The sequence below is a fragment of the Lycorma delicatula genome, chromosome 4 (assembly GCF_047948215.1).
Source record: "Lycorma delicatula isolate Av1 chromosome 4, ASM4794821v1, whole genome shotgun sequence".
In the NCBI taxonomy this organism is placed as follows: domain Eukaryota; kingdom Metazoa; phylum Arthropoda; class Insecta; order Hemiptera; family Fulgoridae; genus Lycorma; species Lycorma delicatula.
In genome coordinates, this window is record NC_134458.1 from 67,238,061 (window position 1) to 67,248,105 (window position 10,045).

Below are 10,045 nucleotides of genomic sequence, written 5' to 3' on the forward strand. Positions count from 1 at the left end.
CGACAACGATAACGATGTTAACACTCCACAGTCCACACTCATATGAGAAAATTTACAACTTGTTTAAGGTTCCCTAACTAACTGTTACCAGTTATGAACAGCCTTGAACATGTCCGAACAAGTTTACCAAGTAATTCTAAGAAACACCTGCACACATCCTGTTACCGGTTATGGGCGATGTTGAACATGTTTTAACACGTAATTCTAAGAAACGCCTGCAGACATATTTTACACAGTTACTTTTAAATCTTCAATGATATCATCGTCTTTCATACCGTAATAAGTTAGCTTCATCGGATGATGTACAACTTTCATTTTGTCTTCAGTAAATCTGTTTGTATATCTTCTAAGTAAATATAGCTGAAAGCAATACGATTCGTGGTCTGAAGAATCAGAGTCGTATAAAATGACACAAATGCAAACGTTATCGTATTGTGTAAATACCTTTCTCATATCCAACAGTATGTAACCTTGACCGATATGAAGATCGTCCAACGTCTTGTAAGGTAGTTTCTTGAGAAAACAATCTTCATCGTTGAAAACTTTAATAAATAATATGGAGTCCATCATCACATTCATAGAGCTCACACTCGAATGATTGACCAAAGTTTCGGTGTAGATATTTATTTCATCTTCTACCTTACTCCCACTTCTCTCGGCAATTTTACAAAACAACCGATAGTGTTCATCGTAATCGATAACTCTACATGCAAACGGAGGACTATCCCATAGTAATTAAAATTTGTTTTCACACAACAGCTCCCGAAGTGGTGCACTGTTTACTGCAGGGGCTACTGATTGATTCATATTACTCGATAACCGTACAAAATATTAACCTGGGTTAGTAGTAGTATTATCCTCACCACCACCAATACAGTGTCTACACATTCCGTCAACAGTATCAATCTTCAAATTATCAAGATATTTTTGAAACCCACTGTGAATTTCATCGTAGGTGACGTTATAATTGAAACTTACTCTAACCTTATTGAAATGATCTACATCAATATTTGTACTTAAAGCGTGCGGAAACGTTGCGTTCACAATTTTCATCAGATGTCGCAATGTTCTTACACGGCGATGTGGGGAAAATCTAACTAACCGCACCGATGCGGCTATTTCAACATCCATTGTTAAACTGTGACTACATTCAATCATCAGACCCTTTTTATTGGTTACGTTTCCGCACCACCCCGGAGGTAGCAACCGCAGTGCGTTGAGATTTTTTTTTGCATGAGTGTAATCTCTCCCCGAGAGCCCTACTATAAAACACTGGAATCTCTTTTTTTGTATTTTTTTTAATTTTTGGTATTTTTTTGTATTTTTCTTGAAAATATTAGTATCTGATCCAATGCAAGCATAAATAATATTCCAGGCATTAAGCCAAGATGGAAGACTACAATTATAATTGAGACATCTAACCAAAGATGTGGATTCATCAGCAAACTGAGCTCTATAGCGGTAGTCTTCATGGTACAATAGACTCGAATGAAAGCGGAATGTTTTCCTTGATGACGTTCTTACAATGTGGTAAATTGTATGACTTAATCGGTTCATTGCACCCACAACATCTTATACACAACTTGTTGAAAGAATAGTAATAACCTATTATTAATAATAATTAATTAATAGTAATAATATTTGAACAAATATTTTCTGTCGGCTTTTCAATTTAGTTACTAATTCACCCTGAGTCTTTGCTTCTTTTCCTTTTCATTTTTGGCAAATGGCTGGTTCTAAATGAGAGTGTTTACATGAATCCTCTTTTATGATGGATCTCTCTCTCTTTTTCTGTTTAACCTCTGGAACCACTGTAAGGTATTACTTCAGAGGATGAATGAGGATGATATGTACGAATGTAAATGAAGTGTAGTCTTGTACAGTCTCAGGTTGACCGTTCCTGAGATGTGTGGTTAACTGAAACCCAACCACCAACGAACACCAGCATCCATGATTTAGAATTCAAATCTATATAAAAGTAACTGCTTTTACTAGGATTTGAACCTTAGAACTCTTGAATTTGAAATCAGCTGATTTGTGATGTTGAGTTAACCACTAGACTGGCTCGGTGGGCTTGTCATGTTGGATCTACCTCAGGGCATTATCACCATTATAATGTTCTTTAATATAATCTGTGTTATCTTCGTTACTAAGATATTCAAAGGAGGTCTTCATAGCGGTATAACCAATATTTATTTTCGAATGATTTATGTTAAACCCAGAAAAAATTATCTTTTTTTTTTGGATGCAGCAGCCAGCTTCTCCAGTTCCTTTGGCAAGGTGCTTGGAGAAAATAATTCTTACCTTCCTGATTCTGTGAATGTTATTGTTGACAGTATTTCATTGATAAGTAAAGCCATCAGTTGTAAGTGATAGTATAATTGTGTAATTGTAAGTAACTGATAGTATTATAATTTGTGATTACAGTAGTTTGTTTTGATAATTTGACCAAGGTCTTAGCTCTGGGCCGTTTTTCATATTATTATTATTATGCATGGATTTTTTCCTATACTACATGAATTACTGATTGATTTTCTGCCTGCTTATACATATTTATTCTTGTGCAATATATTAAGGTTAAAACTATTCTGTAGCACTTAATCAATTTTTTTATTATTATCATCACATCGTCATCATCACTGTCATCATTATCATGTCGAGTAGGGCTATTTACTACAGTAAATTAATGTTGCAAATGGAACTATGATTTGTTTGACATAAGAACATAATTAATTATTCTTCTTATAACACTTGTATTTGTAATCTAGAATAATTTTTTTTTTGTGCTTTTTTACTTTGACTTAATATTAAATGATTTTAATATTAATATGAGTCATTGATAACCAAATAAAACATTTCTGTTATTACACCACTCCAAAGACACTACTTATTATGTGTAATGATGTATCGGTAACATTATCCTTATATGAAATAAGGACTAACAGTATTTGATGGAAGTTGAATTTTTAGCTGTTTAGACCAGTTAACTACTTTAAGTATAGATTTAAAAATATATTTACAAATAGTGAATAAATTTTAATACAGACTTCAAATGAAAATTGAGTTTCCATAATGAATGATTTTAAATAAATCAAAGTACATATACATAAAATTAGTGAGTTATTTGTTAGTGAGTAGTGTCTATTTGTAGTAGATATAAAAATATAAAACCCACCGGGTTGGTCTAGTGGTGAAAGCGTCTTCCCAAATCAGCTGATTTGGAAGTCGAGAGTTACAGCGTTCAAGTCTTAGTAAAGCCAGATATTTTTACACGGATTTGAATACTAGATAGTGGATACCGGTGTTCTTTGGTGGTTGGGTTTCAATTAACCACACATCTCAGGAATGGTCGAACTGAGAATGTACAAGACTACACTTCATTTACACTCATACATATCATCCTCACTCATCCTCTGAAGAATTATCTTAACGGTAGTTACCAGAGGCTAAACAGGAAAAAGAGAGAGATATGTAAATATAACATAGTGGATGTATTCGTATGTCTGTGCAAAATAATAGTGTTACAGTAAAAATAGCTTTCAGTTTTAGTGTGTGATGAACATAAAATATTAGCACTATTCATATCACTTCTATACTTCGCCCGTCTTCATATAACAACAGAGTTTTTGGTAGAATTTTGGTTGGGTCAATTAAATGCATATTTTTAGCTGAAATCTTTAATTTATGTTAAAGTTAATTGCATTTTAGCAGTTTTAGTGTCTAAAATAATCATTTGTTTATGTTTATAATTTTAATTAAATTTATATATCTTTATTATTTTAATAGAAAGATTGTTTCAGAAGTGCCATGTTGTTCCTTCAACAGCTCACAGTAAACTTCATGTAGATTTACTTTAAAAATTTATTTCTACAATTCATATATATTTTATTTTTCATTGTATTAATTATAGAATCAATTCATTTTTACAGTAATCCATTGGTAACACCACTTATATTAAAAGAAAAAGTATTTAGACGATCTTTAATATCATTCTCAAAATTGAGGGATCATATTCTACATGGTGATTTATCAACTGACTGGATCCTAGTTGGTGCTGTGGTTAGCAGAACCTGTGAAGAAAGTAGAAAGGTTATTTTTTCAAACAAAACAGATATTTAAACAAAAATATTTCTTTTTTTTTTAATTGCATATTAGGTGCTGTGGATTATGTTTTTTTGTGTCAATCTTTCCTGCTGTTTTGCTCTTTTCTTTCTGAATTACTAGTAAAACAAAATATTGATTATGTTACTTAATTATTTTCCATTTTTGCATAATTATTCTTCTTGATCATGTTAATGTTGCTGAAATCTCTTTTAACTTAACTCTTTCTGTGCTTTTGCCATAATACATATGGCAGGAATGATTTTTACACCATGCTGCTACCATAGAAGCTAAAGAAGTACGGTAATATTTATACAGATTATGAAGGGGTATGCATGTTGGTGTGAGAGATGTATTGTATTTTTATCAATCAGAACAGTCTGAAGTTACATGTTTGTAGTTCAAGAAATATATTAATGTAATCAGATATCATATTAATCCACTTACTGATTTGTTTGCAGTTCCATGTAAATATCAGCACGACTTTATCTGTCATTTCCAATTTTTATTTATTAAATACATTTTATTCGATGAAAAAGAAAATAAGTAGTTTATAATTAAGTCTGGTTTTAAAAGCAGTTTATTAACTTGCATTTTAATTAGTGGTTTCACAATTTAAATAAATTAAAAACAGCCCTATTTTGAATTTATCACTTGAATTAATATTGTACCATTATTACAGTATCCTAACAACATTTTATAATCATAAACTAATGTTTACTAATGTTACTAATTGGTTTCTGTCTTTCTCCCTACTACTTCATTATGTCAAATGTGTCAGTCTTTCCTTGTTATGATTGTTGTAATTACTTAGTCACCTCTCATAGTATACTATTTTTAGTGCATTATCTGTCATTAATTTTTCTTATATTACTTTATTCACCATTAATTTAAAACGTCTGAGTAATAAAAGTGGGTGATGTTGGGATAAGGTCAGAAGATTGAAATAATGTGAGGTGATCATAGAAGGTTGAAAGTGCTATAATTATTCCAGCTGTGTTCAGTAAACAAATAATAATGAACAATGTTAAACATGACAACAGCAAAAATTAAAAGTCATTAAAACACCTGCTTCAGATCCTAACTGCTCACTGTTAATACTACCCACTTAATTACTTATACTTTGTAGGCGGGAACACTATATAAAATCCTTTACACTAAAATAAATCCAGCTAATTGGGCTCTACTGCTGCCAGTTCTCACCACTGATATTGCTCACTGTAGCTGAAAAGGTGGGGAAGGTAAGTCGTGGTGGGGATCATCTGGTGTGTTCATACGTGGTGGGATGACCTTAGTCGTAGTCAAGTGTGGAACAATGGCAGATACGAGTGTGCTTACTGTCAAAGAGGTTTTGTTAGCTTGTTTATTGGACCACAAACTGTCCACATACTGGTAAAGCATTGAAGAACATTATGAATGTCTTCTTTGTGTGTTTTGGGAAATTGTCACTATCATGGCAACCGTTACTGACATGGGATAGGAAGGCTTTTGAAATGGGAAGTATTCTTGATGCACCACACAGTGGGAGGTCGATCACTCGATCTGAGATGTGTGCTGCTGTGGAGGCACCAATCCAACGATCACAAATGAAATCAACACACAAGGACGGCACATCAACCATGTTATGATTTGGGCTAGGATGACAGCTGAACATCTCCTTTGTCCTTATTTGTCAATGGCACAGTTAATCAACATACTCGTAGTTATCTGAGAATGATCAACGAGTGGTTGCTTCCAGAATTAATGGTAAAAGGGACCACTGACATCATTATGTTTCAACAAGATGGTGCTCCACTACATTTTGCTTTGAAAGTCCACAGACGCTTCAATGAGATTTTTCCAAATTGTTGGATTGGACATGGGTCAGAAGAGTTACTGGCTCCATTGCCTTGGCCAATAAGAAGCTCTGATCTCACCACCTCACCACACCTGATAATGCACTCTAGGTTTTTGTAAAAGAAGAGATCTGAAAACATAGATACATCAATAACAAGCAGCTCCAAAATACTGTTTTGGTCAGCAATTGAAATGATCACCCCTGATATGCTGTTGCAGACGAACAACCAGACATGGGGGTTAATACAGCTGTACTTTGAACATGGTAGAACCTGCACAAATTTTTCAGATCCACGTAGGGTAAGCTGCACCTATTCTAATAATTTCCAATCACCAGCATAAAGGGACTTTCTGCCCATTTCATAGTTTTTCCAAATTCTGATCTTATACAATCCATTACTCTTCTGTACTGTTCACGTCAACAGTATCTTTTATCCTTTTGAATGAGAGAATATCCTTTTGAATTCTGTGCTTCATGTTCGATGTAAATGCTATACTCTTTATTCGTTTCCTTCTTACCTACTGTCATTGTGATTAGCTAATAATAAATTTTTAGTGTGTAAAATCAAAGATTTGCTTGTGTTTGAAACCAAGTATTGCATCAATGAAAAGTGAAAAAATAGATTCATGGTCATTTTAAAGCTTGTTTTCTTTTCTTAATTAATTAACACAGCATCAATAATAAAAATTATCAGGTTGTTTTCTATTGAAAATAAAATGGATGTATCCAATTTTTACCACATTTCCTTAATCATTACTACATTTCATTAATCTTTGAGAACACATAGCTTATAAAATTTATGTTGAAAAAGATTTCTTCAGATCAGGTATTCATTTTTAGTTTCTTTTAGTGTGCTGTATAGTTTCAGCCCTGTTGTGCAAATAATGCTGAAGTTCAAGAAGTTTTAAAAAGAATTGTTATTTCCATTACCAAGGTGCTTAGAAAATTAGTTCCAGCACTTTTATCCTTTTATTAATAAGGGAGTAAGGAAGATCGGGATACAAGTTTGTTGCATTTGGAGGTTTTTCTATAAATGATAGTGGAAAATTGAGAAAAGTAACAGTTTTTTAGAAAAGATGAGTAGCTGCACAATATAATGGCTGGGCAGTGTACCAACTGGTTTTAGTACTAATAGCAGCCACAGCAATTTTCTTTATCATTCTGTTGTTATAAATGACTGTTAAAATAGCAGGAATGCTTCATTTTTTTAATTACATCTTGCAAAAGATTTCACTCTGATTTCTACTGAGATTATAAGATAATGATTCCATACTGAAATTATTGAAAATTAAATTAAGGGGTTAATTTAGTTTTATGGTTTTTGACGTGAAAAATTGAGTAAAACAGATCCCAAAACTGTATCTAATAATTTTTGAGAAAACTGTTGTAAAACACAAAAAATTAAGGTTGCAAAACAATCTGACAAAATAATTTTGTTTAATTGCCAGCAAACAAATCAGGTTTGTGGAAAATTTAATTCTGAGAAAATTTATTTAAGTAATGTCAAGTTAACATGATTAAGTTAAGTTATTATTTAAAGTTTAAGAAGTTTAACTTTTATTAAAAACAAAACAGACCAAATGTAGCAGAAAAAAACTATATTATAATCTTAAGCTAAAACAGGAATCATTTTCATACTGGTAAATATTTTGAAACAAAATCAGTTATAAAAAATAAAAGTAAAATTAAATTAGATGATAGTTTAACAATGTTATTTAAATTCCATTGTTATGTTAAAAAAATTAAGAAATGAGAATTCATTATATAGTAGCAGTTTTGAAAAAGTAATAAAACATTGTTGTAAGTAACCATAACTGTTTTAATACATCTGTTTGATGTTATTATGTTTGCATCTTTATAATAAAGAAAACAAAACATTTTATCATGTGTTTTATTCATCTTAAAGAATATTTTAATATTTAACAAAAACTAATTATGACCACATAAAAATAGAAAGAATAAAAACCATACTACAGCTCAGTATGATTATAGGAAAATTTGTACAGGTTACATACCGTAATTAATCACAAAATTAATAAAAAATGATAAATAAGCAGAAACCTGTCATAAATTTACATAATAGTTTGTATAAAGAACTTCAATAATGTTATTAATGTATAAATTTAGGAGCGTATAAAAGTCCTTCAAACCAGGCTTTACCGTACAGATTGCTCAGTCATGGCTGTTATTGTACAATGGTTTTCTGCATGTTCTCTGTCAGTACTCTAAAATTTTGTCCAGCTTACTTACGTTTTAATACAAATATAACATAAAACACCTTGGAAATAAGAATATATATTTTTTATAATTTCTTAAACTTTGAAACTCATGTACATGAGTGAAACTTTACTGCATGCTAAAAAATATATATAAGAACAATTTTTTAATCTGTCTTTTTTTATTATATTTACAACTTTTTCTTTAATTATAGCAAAAAAATTGTCTGATCATTTCAGTATCAATATTAAATATTAATTAAGAAAATAGCCAGATTTAATATAAGCCAAAAATTCATTTTTGGGAATCTCAAAGAATTAATGAGAAGAGACTTGTTATGGATGTTACTGCTACCATAGTGATTTTTTTTTATCCATGCACACAATTATCAACTGATGTAGATTTTAAGTTCTATGAAATAATCTGTCTTTTCTGCAATTATTTTATTTGTTATATCTCTACTTCAGTCACTCTTTTATTGCTTTGAATCCAGTAATAAGTAGAACAAAGTATATCTATTTTTTTTTCATCCAGAAGTAAGATTTTCTGTAAAAGGAAAAAATCCTAGATAAAGCTTTCTTGTGAAAAGAAATGTTTTTGTTTTAAAAACAACATTTTATTATACTCTAATGGTGTTTTCATTATACTCTTTGTGTTTTCATTGTTTAGACATTTAAAACCAGTCTTATATATTTTTTCACATGGGTGTTTTAATTTTAGGGAATTACCAGTTTTATGTGGCAGTTATGTGAACTTAAAGAAGAATGTAGAACTATTTTGTTGATTTTAATGAGAACTGCAAAAACTCTTTATAGTAAGACTAGGTTTGGAACTGTTGTCGGCATTCTGAGTCCAACAGTCATAAGATCTACGTATGTACTTAATTTTTTTATTTTTTCCTAGAAAAGAGATTGTTTTTTTATTTTTATATTCTGTTAAGATTAATTTTAATTGGATTGCTTATTTAAAATCCTAACAAGTAAATGGAATTTTTAACTGGCTCATATTTATAGTGTCTGCAACTAGGAAGTTAAATTGATTTTCAAATGTTGTTTTATGAAATGTTTTGAAAACTACATTTTATTGTACTCTAACGGATAAAAAGATTTATTCATTTTAGAGTACAATCTTTATTATGTATTTTCATTTTTAGATATTTAAAACTAGACTTAGATATTTTTTTCACATGGCTGTGAAAAAAAAATTTTTATATAAAAAATTTATATTTTATTCATGCTTGTTATTTAATAATAAGCATGCATAAAATTTGATTCATTTGGAAGGTATTATTTTCTGCATGATAAGAAATATTTTTTCCAGTATTACAACCATCTGTTGAAGTATAACCCACAATAGAACTTCATCATTAACTGTGGTTAAATTCTGTTTGCCTGCTGTAAATTTAATTCAGAAGGCATAAAGGAACAGCAGAAATATTTAGTTATGTGTATTGATATTATGATAATAAGTACATAAAGAGTTTTTTTTTTGTAATTCATGAAAGAAGTTTGCAAAACCAACTTACTTTAACAATCAGTTCTCTAAATTATTTTGAGCTCCATGCAATAAATATTTGGAATTATTATTTCATAGGAAACAATTTTCAAACTATTGAAGAATATTGTCATCTGCTAGTACATTGACACAAAAAGATGTCTCAGTACAATCATTATAATAATATGTCTTCATTACTAATATATTAGAATAAAAGTTGTTATGAAAGAGAAGTTACAAGGAAGCTCTTCAAAAAAAAGGCACATTTCTCTAGATTATATATCTTTATTATTTCTCTTACCTACAATCTGGTCAAGTTTTAAATGAAGACTATAGTAAATAAGATTTTAAAAAGTTTATTTTAAAGATTTTTCCCAAATATGTTTTTTAATTTTA